Raw genomic sequence first — 16155 nt, forward strand, 5'->3', positions numbered from 1 at the left:
AGTCGATCGACCTATTGGGCTTCACCGGGAAGCCGGAAGTTATGTAAGAACAATCGCAGAGCTTTCACAAGATTGGTACCAGTGAAATCCAACTCATCTATATAGGCGTACATTATCTCCTGTTCATATATAAGAAGTATAAGAACACATGAGGAACAGTTGAGGATATGACGAACAGTTGAGGACAGGACGTCTACTATTGTTTGCTTATTTTGAACAGTAGAAATCTTACTGAATTCTGAAAATATTATTCACTGGAAAGAGAAATTTTGAGCATTTAAAAAATTGTTTTGTTTTTATGGACAAAATAACCAAGAAATTTGAAGATAATGATTAGTTTCAAACAGTTTTTGTCCTTTTACACGGAGTTTAATGCAACCTTAAACATATTTTAAAAATTCTTGATTTTACGATTAAATATTCTGATTTACTATTTCATGTATCATGAGCAAACCATTCATAGGCTTCATGGCAAATTAACATAATCAACTTTTCTTGACTCAATTTATGTTGAAATAAATACTTAAGATGAGAATCAAACGTCTTAACGTGATTTTCACGTGATTGTCACGCGAGGGAAATGTGTAAAAACATACTTACTGTCCTGGATCACCAATCAGCTCACCAATCATAGTCTAAAACAATAATACGCAATACTAGTTTAAAATCCAAAGCAACATTTAATGTTTCTACAAATTCCTCAAAGATAGCGTGCAAATGTGACAAAATGAAAACTTTAGTGAAAGAAGACAACATCATGTGAAATGAAACATAAGGATTGTAAGGGATATAGATGAACTAAAATGATCATCACCTTGTCTAGTGTATCATAAACAAAAGGATTGCAAGGGATAAAGATGGTCTAAATGATCATCACCTTGTCTAGTGTATCATCTGTGTGTAAGAACTGAGCCACTTCGGTTGCTCTCTCACCAAGGAGACCTTCAGATTCAAGGAACTTTACACCTTTTGATGGATTCTTGTTAAATCTTAAAGTAAATCGTAAAATTGAATAAAAATACAGAAGAGAAGGAAAATTGTTGACCAAACTTACAATTGAATTACCTTTTCTTTCGTCTCCTTCTTCTGTTTAAAACTCTCAAATTCCTCAGCATTATCGATGGCTTTTGTACTTTTAAGAGACGACTGACTACTCCCCGTTGTTTGAGATTGTAAATCACCGGGCTCCCCTCCGTTTTCATTCTCCTCGGTGCTTCCTTTTCGAGAAATTGTTGGTGCACCATCAACCAGATCTTTCAGGAAATTTATATGGAAGAGATTAAACAGAAATATTGAGGAATAACTATGATGATTTGGAGATCAATAAGGGATCGCGTGGAACATTAAGAGGTTAGCATAGATCATTGACAGATAGCCTAGATAATCGGGAAGATAGTATAGATTATTGAGAGATAGACTAGAACATTGAGGGTAGCATGGGTCAATAATGAGTCACTTTAAACATTAAGATATAGCCTTGATCCACCGCAAGACAATCAAGGTTAAGTAAGATAACTAAGGGATAACTTAGATCCTGAGAGGTTAACTACAATTGTCGAACAACTAGTTACGATTAATAACATTAACTTGTGTATAAGAAAATATTGGAGTACCTTCGATAAATAGGGGATACAGAGTATAGAAAGATGGAATCTTGATGGAGATAAAAATCGTCAGTGTAGCCGATATCAAAAGAGGGGTACAATGGATCATAAAGCGATAACTTATCGAAATGTATAACAATATTAAGTTTATATTCGCTAGATGCGAGTTTCTTCAGTTTCATAAAGATGTTAAAACTCACCAAAATTATCGTCCACCTGAGAATCAGGTTTAAAGTAAAGATCCCTCCTCCATTCTACCATACATTATAGAATAGAAACAAAGACATTCCAGACCTTTGATACGAATACTGCGTTCTTGAACCTGGAAAAATCATATAAAAATAACACGACATTGAAACAATTCATATAAAAACGTGATAAAAAGATGTATTATAATTAACATTGTCAGCACAAAATATTAGAGACATGTTTAAGTCCTTTTCATGTTGCTACACTATGCTCCAGTTTTTCCATGTTGATAGACTATGTCCCAGTCCTTTTCATAATAATAGACTACGTTCCAGTCCTTTTCGAGTGGCATAGACATGAACAAGAGAATGTAGAGAATGTTATATGCAGTGCAGTGTTTGAAATTAAATGTAGATATGATCTTCGCACTTTGCTGGACAATTTAAGCAATTGTCTCATGAACCTGAAAAATTCATGTGACTCAACGGGATGGCTCAACGAAATTCAGGTGACTCAATCCCTTTGAGTCATCTGAATTTTTCAGGATCATGAGACAATTGCTTAAATTGTCCAGCAAAGGGCGAAGATCATACCTTCATTTAAGAATGTATAGAAGTAAACATTATGAAACATATCCATCAACTTACTGGTGTCGCTCCTAATTCAATAGCTTGACGTCCTTGGGCAACTTTAAACAAATCATTGATCAATCTTTGAAAGATATTCGACAAAGCCAATTCACAGTCGTAATTTAAATATATATCAACGACCGTCTGTGCGTCTGCAATAAAGGACACGAATGGATATTAATGGCTAATATGAATGGAAATTAATGGATGACAGGAGGATAAAATCAAAAATTTAATTGTTGGTATATTGATAATTAGTAAGGGAAAGGTCATACCTCACCTCTTGTACACCCAAGAAGAAAATTGGAACGAGAGGATTGTGAAGACTGAATATAGGATGGGATTTGGAAATAAAAGATGCTTAATTGTTGTACAGGGTTAAGCAAATGGAGAAGACATTTGGTAGAACTTGAGACAATGTCAATGCAAGCTTTACACCGAAAGTTGATCGTTTGCAGCTGCAAGAGAGTTCACACAAAAGTCTCTAGGTTTGCATAAGCCAGTACAAACACAAAAAACATCTTTTAGTTCTTTGGTAAAAATAGTAATGCGAAACAGACAACTTCAAGAAAAAAGTTTAAAGTTTTTCTCTAACATGTAATCATGATTCATTTGCAAATTATCTTTGATTGATATAATTGATGTAGCTCAGATACGCACGTTTGTACAGGCTAATGCAAACACAGTTTAAATTTTTATTAAGTAAATAGTGATGTCGGATGAATAGCTTTAGAACATTGTTTATATAAATACCTTGGTAGAAGCGTTCAAATTTTGGAGGTACTTGTCTTCTTGGCATAAGAGAAAACTTCAAGCCAAGTACAACTGATTAAACATGTTTTTTTACATTGAAACAAGAAGGAAAAACTTCTCATTCAAATAGAAATGCAATTAACAAATTAGAAACATGGGATTTGGAAATAAAAGATGCTTAATTATTGTATTATTATAGTAAACATTGAGTAAGGGTACTTCATGTAAGGCTCCTTCGATGAGGTATAGGCTTCTTTGCACTAGGTTAAATTAATTTCTCATTTGTTATTTTCCGTTTTTTTAGTACTTTCAGTAATATATGTTAGTAATATATTGCAGCACGTGGTCTCATACATTTAACACTAAAAATTCAAATATTTGGTCACAAAATCCTAGTTTAAAGATGATTTTTATTTATCTTCAAATTGTAAAAATCAACCACGGTGATCCTTCATAAAAACCACATACACATGCAAACAAAATTTAAAACTTGTCAACTCTACTTACAAACTTTAAAACCTGGATCATGTTTCTCCATTCCCCTCTTTTGCATTTGCGTCTTTTCATCTTTGTAGAATGTAGTCAGTTTTCATAGTCCAATGTAAATGTTAATACATACGTATGAAGTTGTACATGTTCTTTTAATAACATTTATGGTGTAACCTCCATATTTAACCAATACAGTACAGACGTCATGGACATCCTTTCTGAACATATTTCCCACACTAAATTTAACCATTTAGTCGCGAATAGTAAAATCCTTCACATTACGAAGGTTTTAACAAGACCTGTTAATTTTTTCCATATATTTCTTATTTCGCCTGTTAGCCAGTTAATACACAGTACTTACATTTCCTCTCTATAAAGTTAAAGCTACTTGACTGACGTTAAAGTTAACACTTACGAATTTAAATACTTTAACTCTTCTGCAATTGACGTCACGATTAAATTTTTTATTTTTATTGGCTCGAGGTGCATATGACCTTTCAAACATACAATAATTAATCCTCTAACGTCTTTGAACAAAATTTTTACGCCCGTTTCAAATATCGAAGTTTATACTTGTGAACGAAAATAAGGCCCTGTTTACTGTATAGAATTGCTATCGTTGCAGTTTAAATTTTCTATGTATTAAAAGTCAGTGATATCGTTAAATGCAAAAAACACAATTAAACTGACTAAAACCTATCAACTTAATAAGCATTTAGTCCAAACTGTAACCTCTTGAAACCAAATTAAGATATCTAGATGAGCAAATCTGGTATATAGTGTAAACGCAGCCAAAGCCTTAAATTTTGTCAAATGAAGCCTCAATGTAACATGATCATGCAATTAAGAAATAAAAGAAGTTTCATGTTTTTGCACAGGCTTATGCAAACCGAGGAGAACTTTGGGAGAACTCAAAAGCAGATCAGTGTGAGCTTGAGACGGAAGGTTGAGGATTGCACCTGCTCGAGAGGTTGCTCAAATTTTATTACTCTGTTTTTAGTTATACCTCCCATTTTGTAAAGTAAGAAAAACTTAAAAATTTAAGATTTTAAAACTTTTAATTAGATAAGATCTTGTAAACACATTTATCATTAAATCATGTCAATATTTTACTGTATATAACCAGGGGCGGATCTAAGATTTTTCAAACATCAGCCATAAAACGTCACACGCTCCACACCATGGAGGGTCCGATGCATTCTGCCCTGGGAAATTTTGACTTTCATAGCCTTGGAAGTGCCATTTTTAGCGTTTTAGAGCAATACAAAATGTATTTTTTGGGCATCGTTTTTGCGTAAAAACAACACATTTTGCTTACGTTTTTTTTCAAAAAAAAACTGAAGTGAAGAATACTTGAATGTTTTGCAAAATATTTTGGCTCATTATCATGCCAAATATATGGCTCATTAACATGTCTAGGAACATAAAATTTATTTTTCAATAATGCTATTCCAAAAAAAGATATAGGCTTTAAAACCAAGTTGTCAGATATAGACCCCATAGAGACTCCCATTCAAACCTCTATGTAATGAGTTAAGTTAGAAATTTGGTACTACAAGGGACAGTTCCTAGATGTAGATAAGATCTGACTTGTCATTAATATTGAAGATGACATCACGAGATGTTGAAACATGTTTGTTTTGAAAAACTACAATGTTTACCTTAGTTGTTTACTAATCAGTAAAAGGCAACAAAATGTACGCTAACGTACCTGTTTTTTATCAGATGATTCAAACTTAGAATCTGAAAAATCTGTTATATTCAAGTGTTTTAAGCACATTGATCTTCAAAATTATCATTTAAACGTTTATTATTGTGTACAATTGTTACAAGTTAGAACTGTAGCTGTATATTGTACGTTGTATTATCATCAACATTATAATGATAAATTTTATTTTAAAAAATGAAAATAGAAAGTGAAGTTTATTATTCTTAAATATTTTAATTAAAGAAATTTCACTCAAAAAAATTCAATTCTTCAGTTCAAATGAACTTATGTTAAAATCGTAAAAGTTTTATTCATTAAATTTCATTGTAGCTATTATTAGGACGTCATGATGATGTTTTTACAAATGGGAATTGTTGACAGTATATAACATTTTCTGTCTTTAAGGTCATATGTACATAATAAACGTACAGATATGATCTCTCACATTTTTCAACCAATGACCATAAAACCCAATGACATGACATGACATCACATGGTGTTTTATAAATGTAAATTTTTAACATCATACAAAACCTGTTTCCACGATATTAACATGCGTAATGTAAATTTTATTTACAGTTTTTGAAAGAATGTTCAAAGAAAGTCACTCTTTAATTAAAAAAAAAATAATCTTCATCTACAACAACACCATATTGTCAAATGACTCACAATGAATGAGTTGTCGACATTCTTTCATTTCTATGTAGTGAGCGTTTGTTATATAATGAAAATAACCAAATTATCTGACCATACATTTGTATTAAAAAGTAAACCATCAACATAAAGTTCGTTCAGAGATCAAAGGTTTCTCAATTTTGGTAATTTTCACACGTAAAACAAGCGACCATCCTTACGACAGTCAACATCTTCGTGTGATATTCTCAATTTCATCACAACTTTGACAATGTTACATTGTTGAATTCTCCAACTATAAATTTGAAAGTTGACGGGAATCATACGATCAAAAAGATCTTTATCGCTTCCGCTTAATCATAACAAATCGAAAATCAAGGAGGTTCTTGGGCTGATGAGCTCTGTTTTCTGTGCGCATGACATTAAAGAGTACTCTCTTTTGGGTAAAAATTGGCAATGTGTGAAAGCACATGCCGATTTATTAAAATAGAAATAACAAGTTATATTATAACATAATATAAATAAAATATTTTACACAATTTAAACAAAAATCTTTACGAATAAAGTTTTTCTGTATAGCACAGAAAAGGTGGGGTGATAAGAACGCCACCTCGGAAACAAGTCTAAATAGTACATGCAAAATCAACAGAGAGAAAGGGAGGGAGGGAAGGGTGGATTTTTCGATAAATTTCACCTGGCGACGGCCACTTGCTGAATGATATGTGATTTGTTTGTGCATTACCTATAAGGCTAATACCTGTTCACGTGAATCACACTACGTGCATGTGAACAAAATGCAAATAACTGTAAGCAACATCCTGTTTGCACTTGTAGCGTCCGCAATGAACCTTGGACTCCATGACCTTACCACGCGGACTGCTTTGAGTAAAAGTAACAAACTTTCCCAGTACTTTTTTATATGTTAAGAGTGTGTCCCACCCTCTCTTTGTTTCCCCCTGATTAACATAACTTATTTAAAATTTAAACTACAAAATAACCCGCGGAAGCAATAAAATTATTATTCGCTTATGCAAATAACTCCTTTAGTGACATTACAAAAAACTAATCTCTCTCTCTGTAAGTGATATTTTTACATAATTAAAAACTGACAGTTTTTCCACGGTTAAAACAAAGGATATGGACAATTTTTTCTGCAACATTTTTGAGTCGTTGTTGATACCATAAATAACTGTCTTTTGTGATATAAAGAACTTTTTATGTTCGTTTTACGTGATATGTAATGTTAGTATATACGATAGATTAATATAACTAGAAACGGTTGAATTAGTTGATTCATTCAGGAACATTGAGTTTTAAAAATTTAATTCCGCACCCCTCAAGTGACACAAGAGCTATTGTATCTGTGTTTGAATGCACAGTTATATCAAATATAGAACCTAATCCGTAAAATTCAGCGCATATTTCACCACTCTTTATATCTACAGCAACCAATGCTTCATAAAATGATTTTCCAATAAAATACGATTTATGTACGATTTCGTCTACACCATTTAACGTATCCATGACATGACACGAAGTTACATTCACATCACCGTTCTCATTCATATTAATTAAATAAAAGCTCGGATAGCCAACAAATTTCTTAACTGTAACGACTGTTTGTTTACTATCACTTATAAAGCAATTGAACGAGACATTCCCAAAAGGTACAAATTTGAGAAGCCAATTTTCAAGGTTGAAATGTATTTTCCTAGGTTCCAAGTAAAGTTCATTGTTGTTATTTCTCCATTTCCATAATGTGTATTCTGTTTTGTTTACAGTTAAAATAACAGAATTATCAGGTGATACAGCTGCTTTTAATTCAAAACTATCCACAGGAAGTCTTTCGTTGTATTGTATCTCACCCTTGGTAATTCTAACAACTTGAACAAACTTTTCTTCGTCAATACAAACTAAGACATCACCAAATGTCAAGAATTTCTTTAGGTTTAAATCCAATGTTAACATGCTTTGTTTGAGTAGAATCTACAAAATTTTCAGACGAAGTTGATATCTTCATAAGATGATCAGAACCATCCCATATCCACAGCAAACCATCCGACCACCAACATCCTAATGCATTCTTCAGTTGCATCGGTACAGTTTGAATAATAGTGCAACGTTCAATGCTCCAAACATGAACGTTGACGTGGTCACCAACAGCGAAAGCAGCAAAAAAAGATCCATCCGGTGAAAAACAACAACATTTAATTTCAAATTTCTCAAAGATAAATAAAGGTTTCAAAAGATGATCAGTTTTGAAAATATTCAGCTTGGAAAAATACGGCACAACGTATAATTCCTTGAACGAGATTGGATGGACATTTTTTAGATTCCTCCAAAAACATGGACACCTAACATTTGGTAAATTAAACATGATTTCTCTATGATCGTTGCATTTTGTCAACTGAGTGATTTCAGAAAGCTTTCCATTCTGGCTTGTATGATAAAAATACAATCACGATAATGGTGTGTTATCATTGAAGGTAAAGATAGTGAATACCTATTTTCTCTTGAAAAATATCGATTGCCTTTGGGAATTGAAAACATACGAAAGCCGTCCAATGACTGCAACAAAGAACTCTGAATATTTATCGGTGCATTGTAGTTTTGGTAATCAACAACGCAGCGTCGATCAATTTTTGCAAAGTTAATGAATTCCATGCAGTGAACACTATTGATTTAAATATTTTGCTGTAATCAACACATCGTTAGAACAACTTCCATCATATTCTGCTGTAATAAACAAACCAGAATCTAAGAAAGAGCAACGATTAACGACATCATCTGACTGTAAACAAGATAACAAACGTCCATTGTTAACGTCCCACAACTTTACTTCAGTAGATCCATTACTAGTCACCAGTCTACTTCCGGTAGGTGAAAAGGAGCAACAAAAGATGTTACCACTTACAAAACTAAATTTCATCAATGTTGGATAGTCATAGATGTTATTCCTGGAGATAAATGTGTTTATATCATCCCACTTATCCAACCTTAAATCATCGAGTGCAGTGCCAAGAGTGCATCGTTCTGTAAATTCAGGAAGTTCAAAAATAGATATTTGACCATTTTCATATCCTACAGCAAGAAGTTCTTCATTTGACGACACACAAAGAGATGTAACGTTAGCACGCAAGGAGACAGTCAAATGATGATGGTTTGTTAAATATGTTGAGTCTAAATCCTCAAACCAAACAAACTTTCCTTTTTCAATAAATCCCTTGCCAATAATCTTTTTCGTTACTGCCATGAATTCTGTTTGCAATAATTTGTAAATAAATTAAGCTATTATCAAACTTATATGACCCATATCTCATTGTCAGTGACAAATGAAATAGTTGTTCCTCAAGTACATCTTTTTTCCAGAAAGTACGTCGTTCCTTAATGATTTCAAGCAATTCGAATTTAATGGTACTCACGTTAATATCTTCCACACCCATTAACCTTGCACAAACCACTTTGACATCTACTGCCCAGCTAAAGTCAACATTTTCGCCACATTTTGACATATGATGGACTCCATTCTTCAAAGCATATTTAATCATAGCAGTGTTCATCTGATCTTTAAAATGTTCATCGACTTGATGTGTTTAAACACTTTCTCACAAGCATGCCATAAGAACTTATGACCATTTTTTGGATTAACTGTAAACTCATGCTGTTCGTAACCATCTGATTTCAACCAATCAATTAGAGACTTGTGATACACGGTTAAACAATCATCGTAAACTGGCAAAATTTGAGATAACAGTTCAATGATTTTACTGCGGACTTCAAACTTGATGTCACCAGAAAAACCTAAATAGCTAAGCAGTAAAGTTAATGGTAAAACCTCCCAACAGGCAGCCAACAATTCAAGAAATTGCATAAAAGTAGTTTCTGAGATAACAGAATTTCTGGTACTTTTCTTCGTTAACAATTCTTTTACTCTTTTGAATTGCTTTGTGTAAACACCGCTTAACCCAGTAGGGACCAATTGTGAATTTTTTCGTAAGTAAGCTCAATTTCTTCTTTCTTTAAGCTCAGTTGTGCGTGATAAGCGTAAAGAAACGATCCTTCACATTTTTCAACTAATGACTGAAGAACGTAGGGTTTTCTCCGCACATGATCATTCAACTGATGTCTCAAATACTTGTGCAGGTCTTTTTCATTGTTTTCATCACGAGGATGAGTTGTAATTTCAACAGGATTCATGTCTTTCAACTCCTTTTGAACAGGAAGTTCTGGACGACTGGTGATGAAGATTTTAATCCATTTAGGTAGTTGGCCAAATTCCTCTTTAATCAATTCCAACAATTCACTTTTGCCGTCAACTTGACTTTCATCTAAGGCATCAATAACCAAAAGCATTGGTTCATGATCTTCCAATGAATGCAATGGATTATTTAATAAAACAATGAAAACATCGGTGACTGATTCTAATGCTTTCTCTGTAATTCTTCATTCAGTTTACTTTTAAAATTTGATATTGTATCACACATGCTACTAGCCAATGATTCTATCAATATTTGAGGATTTCTATAATTTGATATATTATATCTGCAGAAATGAGAAGCAGCAAGTTTCTTCTTTTCAGAATATCGTCGACACACCTCAGCAGCAAACACACTTTTACCAACGCCAGGACCAGCAATCAAAATCATGATATTAGAAGCATCTTCACTTTCATCGTTAAACCAAGTGTCGAGTTTCTCAAATAACCATTGTCTAGTGCCTTCAAGGTATTTCTTGTTAAGATCCTTTGTAAGACCATCAAACTTACACTTTCCAAGCTTTTCGACAACTAAATATGTTTTGTCCTGTAACATTTTTTTTACTCCTACTACATCAGCTTTTGTTTTCTTTATATCCTCACTTATGTTCGTAACGTTTGTTGCAATGTCCAAAACATTTCTATTCATTACTTTTACATCTTCTTTGATTTCTTCAGTAACATCGATTAACTGCTTTTCTTTTTTATACCATTCTTTTAACATTTCAATATAAATTGCCTCATCGGTAGTGAGGGAAGCTTTCTTTAATTCATCTATTTCAGTTTGTTGAATACCCAGACCAACCAATGCTTTTGAAGTTTCCTGCCACAAGTACTCAAACTCACTGTCATTTAAACTAGTTGTGGTTACGTGACCGTACACTTTGTTTCGATAAAATTTTATTCTTGCAATGTTTGCTGAGATTGAAGTATCTGAAGAGGAAGGAAGATTATCCCATCCACCATGTGGCGCTGTTAGACCACATATGTTACGCAATAAGACAGTCAATAATGAAATATCAAAGTTTTCAATGTCTGGTGAACCACGTTTTGGATAAAGAAGATCCCATTGCTCTTTATTGATGACTTTTTTCTTTTTTAGTAAAGTCAAGTTGTTCATTGTAGAAAAATCATTAAGTTCATTGATAAAACTTGATGATATATTGTTAAAATGTAGTTGCAATGTTGTTTTTAAGGCTTGGGTTCCTTTATTTATCAAAAGTTTACTTAAACGAGATCCATTTTCTTCAAATTTTAATTTTTTAGGTGGCGAAGCCATTTTTTATTCTAGAAATAAGGAATGAGTTTGTAAAAAAAGGTACAAATTAAAATTTACAAAATGCTCACAAAAGTCAAAAGGATAAATTAAAAATAGTACTACAAGTCATTTATAAAGACTTGTGCACTTCATTTCTTTCTCTCGATAAAAATTGTGTTCACTGCCTAGTGGCATGACCCAGTAATTGATCTTACATCAAGGAATAAAAATAGTAGACTTCATACAATGAAAAACACTTAAAATAATAATATTTTCGCCTACTAGGCGCGAGAGGCATCATATACCTTGGGATAGTAACTCCTAGTAAATAAATAATATATCTTATTTGTTTAACAATCGTATGGTGAAGAGATACGTCATTCTTTTAACAGGACATATCTAACTGGTTTGCTGTGTTGTATGAATATTTGCTTATTAACATTTTGATAGGACTATATTGCTGATGATTCTGTTCCAATTTATATTTTTGCTAGACTGCAGTCTAGCGGATACCGGAAGCGCTTGTAACTGCTGGCTCGTTTTTGCTAGGAATTATAGGGTAGGATTTGGGTCAGCGTCCAAGGTGTCCCCTAAACTGCATTAGTCCCTCATAGGACCATAGCTTGACTCTAATCATATATTTAAATTCTTCGTCATTTTTGACTATCTATTAAATCCAAATCGTCATCATTACTAATTGAAATGAAAATAAAGAAAACTATCTCCTTTCTGCTTTATATTTTCCTCACCAAAACACAGAACACAGGGTGAGAGATAAACAACGCGACATATGAATAAAATACAGAACAAAATAAAAGTACGTACAGCACGGAGTATCAAGTTTCTTGTATTTTTTACCCCAAACGACATTTATTTGACGTCTGTAATCACCAGTAAAGCGTATAAATAAATTGATATTTTCAGCTGCAAGGTTTTGACTATAGTCACTGAAACAAAGTGCAGATTATACGCTCGAAAGCATAGGTAACTAAAGAACAACATAAATATCGACTTTACAATTCTATTCGTGATCGTTCACATATGCAACTATCACCGATGTCACAGCCGAGGATATCACAACGAACAAACACTGCCTGCCTCACTGCCTCACTCAGACACTTTTTTAGTATGGCATTGTGGTTAGCTAGTGATAAATTATATTCTTGTTATATTACAGTATAACTTGACGTCTACAACAGTTCCCCCCCCCAAAAAATGTTGTTGCTCCCCCAAATTTTACAACCTAGCCACATGCCTGCTGATATTGATGACACTTAAAGCGTGATTCCGTTTGAAGATGCTACGAGAATTTCTAAAAATTTAACAATTGATGAATGTCTTCTGCATGATGAGATAACGTAAAAAAAGTACAAATAATTCACAAATCATTCACTACTTTTTCTATAAACTTTAATTTTGCAATTTTCATGTGTCCAAATGGGGGCGCCGGCCCCTATTTTATTACTGGCCGTAGGCAAAATGCCCCCTTGCCTATCACCTCACTGCGGGCCTGGCTCGACAGTCAGTGAAATTTCTCGACTTTGTGTTGTCACACGATTTAATTCAACACGTTTCAAAACAAAACAAGTATCTTGATTTCAGTTTCTCAGTGTACATGCTAAATCAATGTTCATCTAAGAATAAATTACGTGCAAAATGAATGATGATGAAATATATACGTTATCATGAGTTCATTTTGACCCATGGAACCTAATCTTTACTTTACATTTGTACATTGTACTGTTTACTTAGGTTTAATTATATTTAAAAAAAATGTCACATTATGACGTGGTATCTGTGAATGTCAAGCGCATCACTGACTCAGAATCATTTATTATCAAACCTTTTCTTCGTGTAAGAGCCGCAATTTTTATAGTGGATAATATGAAACAAAAAATGAAATCTACTTTCCAGTCGTGGTATTAAATACAGCTGTAAAAGTCACTTATAGAATCATTCAAACGATTTTCATTTGGAAAGGAAATAAACATTGATTTGTTTATAGTCATACTTCATACTACGCAATGCTTTGGTATCAAATTTGTTAAGTTAGAAATGTAAATACAAAATCTTGGCTAACATACGTAAAATTACCTTTGTTTTAGAAATAACACTTCATATACGACGATTGTGTAGACAAAATAATGCTTGCTTTAGTTCTTTACATGTCACGTACCTAACAAAAGATTAGAAATTAAATATACAAAACGTGATTACATAGATATCAGTTAAAAAAAGTGATCATAATTCATACATTATTGAGCATCAACTTTTTATCTATATGAGTTTTGTCACATAAACACTTTTAAAAAGCGAACGAAGAAGAAGAGTGAGTCAGGATCTCCTTCAACAAACATTATTATAAAACATTAGTGACATCTATGTAGAAATTTTAGTTATATAACTAAGTATACATCACTGACTAAAAACAATTGTTATAGAAATAAAAATACATAAATAAGAACCTCATGCAGAATACATTATAACATTGAGATATGTCGAATTCCAAAGGAGTACTGCTAAATCTTATGAAGTTTCACAAATTTTAACTCAGGAATAGAGAATAACCTATCTAAAGTAGGATTTGAATGTGAATGATTAAGACACAATTTTTGAAACTTTAAATGGATTTTTTCACTTCGTTAATCAAAAGTCAGTTCATATTATAAAAAGACCTTTGTTATTGAATAGCCCATTGTAAATCATCAATACATTTTAATTATCAACTGTATGCAATTGTAAATACTGATGATCAATAAAAACACTATACATATAACAGTAAAGGATGCAATGACAGTAAACCTTGGTACTGTTAAACTAACATAAGATCAATAGTATCACTTTTCCATAAACAAGTATTGTTTATAAAGAAAAATTCAGCGTCCTACATGTAGAAAATACAATCATGTTATTCTTCTTCCCCATTCTAAGACAGGATTTGAATGCCAATGATTAAGACACGATTTTTGAAACTGTGAATGGATTTTCCCCCTTTATTAATCAAGAATTCCATACATGTATGTTCTTGCATAAGTCAGTTCTTATTATAAAAAACCTTTGTTATTGAATAAACCATTGTAAATTATGAATACATGTCAAACATCAACTGCACGCAATTATAATTACTTATGATCAATAAAGACACTGTAGATACAACAGTAAAGGTTGCAATGAAAGTAAACCTTAAAACTGTTAAACAAACATGTAACATTTCACAAAAATGGATTCGGTTACGTTCTTTCTCTGTGTAAATAAATTCTTCCTGTGTTCAACATTTTTTATTTTACAAATGTTCTTACTTTTAAAAGAAATGGTTTGTTGTATACAACTATCAACATTTTGCTAGACACACAGAGATTAGTCAAAAGTGGCAGCAAAGAAGGTGATGCATGATTGGACATGCCATCCCTACATACATTTTACAGATGCCTCTTTTTCCATAGACAAGTATAGTTCATAAAGAAAAATTCAGCGTCCTACATGTAGAAAACGTTCTCATGTTATTTTGTCTCCCATATTTTTGAACAGATTTTACTGTCCTTACCATGCAGCTTAATGTCAATAGTTAAAAGTTGGTGTATCAACTTACATATAATTTCTCTTGAATGTTTAGTCATACATTATCAAGATGCTTCAGTAGCACATTCGTTATGTAAAGTTAGTAATATAGTTTCAGAATCTCGCTTTACTTTCGACAAATTACCTACGATTTAGAAATAATACTTCATATATGACGACTGTGTATACAAAATTATGCGTGCTTTAGTTCTTTACATGTCACATACCTTACAAAGATGAGAGATTTAATATAAAGAACGCAACTACATACATATCAGTTTGACAATGGTGATCATAATTCATACCTTATTGTAACATCAATCTTTTATCTATGTAAGTTTTGTTACACAAACACATTTAAATAGCAAACGAAGATGAAGAGTGTGTCAGGATCTGCTTTAACAAACAGTATTATAAAACATTAATGACATCTATGTGTTGAACATTCTAGTTATAAATAACTAAGTATACATCACTGACTAAAAACAATTGTTATAGAAATAAAAATACATAAATAAGAACCTCATGCGGAGTACATAATAACATTGAGATTAGTCAAATTCCAAAGAACTACGGCTAAATCTTATAAAGTTTCACAAGTTTTAACTCAGGAATAGAGAATGACCTATCTAAGACAGGATTTGAATGCCGAGGTTTAAGACACGATTTTTGAAACTGTGAATGGATTTTTCCCCTTCATTAATCAAGAATTCCATGCATGTATATTCTTGCAGAAGTAAGTTCGTATTATAAAAAACCTTTGTTATTGAATAAAACTTTGTAAATCATGAATACATGGCAAACATCAATTGCACGCAATTATAATTACTTATGATCAATAAAAACACTGTAGATACAACAGTAAAGGATGCAATAGAAGTAAATCTTAAAACAGTTAAACAAACATGATCAAAAGTATAATTTTAAAAGCTCACTGTGCTGCATGAATCAACATTTCACAAAAATAGATTCATTTGCGTTCTTTCTCTGTGTAAATACATTCTTCCTGTGTTCAACATTTGCTTATTTTTCAAATGTTCTTACTTTTAAAATGAAAAGTTTGCTCAATACAATTAACA

The 16155-nt window shown here is 32.4% G+C and overlaps 1 protein-coding gene across 7 annotated transcripts in view; it reads right to left on the reverse strand.

The window, feature by feature from the left end:
• The window catches only part of LOC124451508, a 31949-nt gene extending 16529 nt beyond the window's left edge, over positions 1-15420 (reverse strand). For 3 of the 7 annotated variants that reach the window (XM_047002163.1, XM_047002157.1, XM_047002165.1), the window contains exons 1-2: positions 13773-13875; positions 13613-13694 (exon numbers count right to left, since the gene is read on the reverse strand). The gene's annotated coding sequence lies outside the window, so the exon portion shown is untranslated. Of the gene's footprint in view, positions 1-13602; positions 13695-13772; positions 13876-15381 lie in introns of those variants that run through there. The other 4 variants (XM_047002162.1, XM_047002167.1, XM_047002159.1 and 1 more) reach the window with 3 other exon arrangements.
• Positions 15421-16155: the final 735 nt, after the last annotated feature.

Source organism: Xenia sp. Carnegie-2017, unplaced genomic scaffold (assembly GCF_021976095.1).
Source record: "Xenia sp. Carnegie-2017 unplaced genomic scaffold, XeniaSp_v1 HiC_scaffold_24, whole genome shotgun sequence".
Taxonomy (NCBI): Eukaryota; Metazoa; Cnidaria; class Anthozoa; order Malacalcyonacea; family Xeniidae; genus Xenia; species Xenia sp. Carnegie-2017.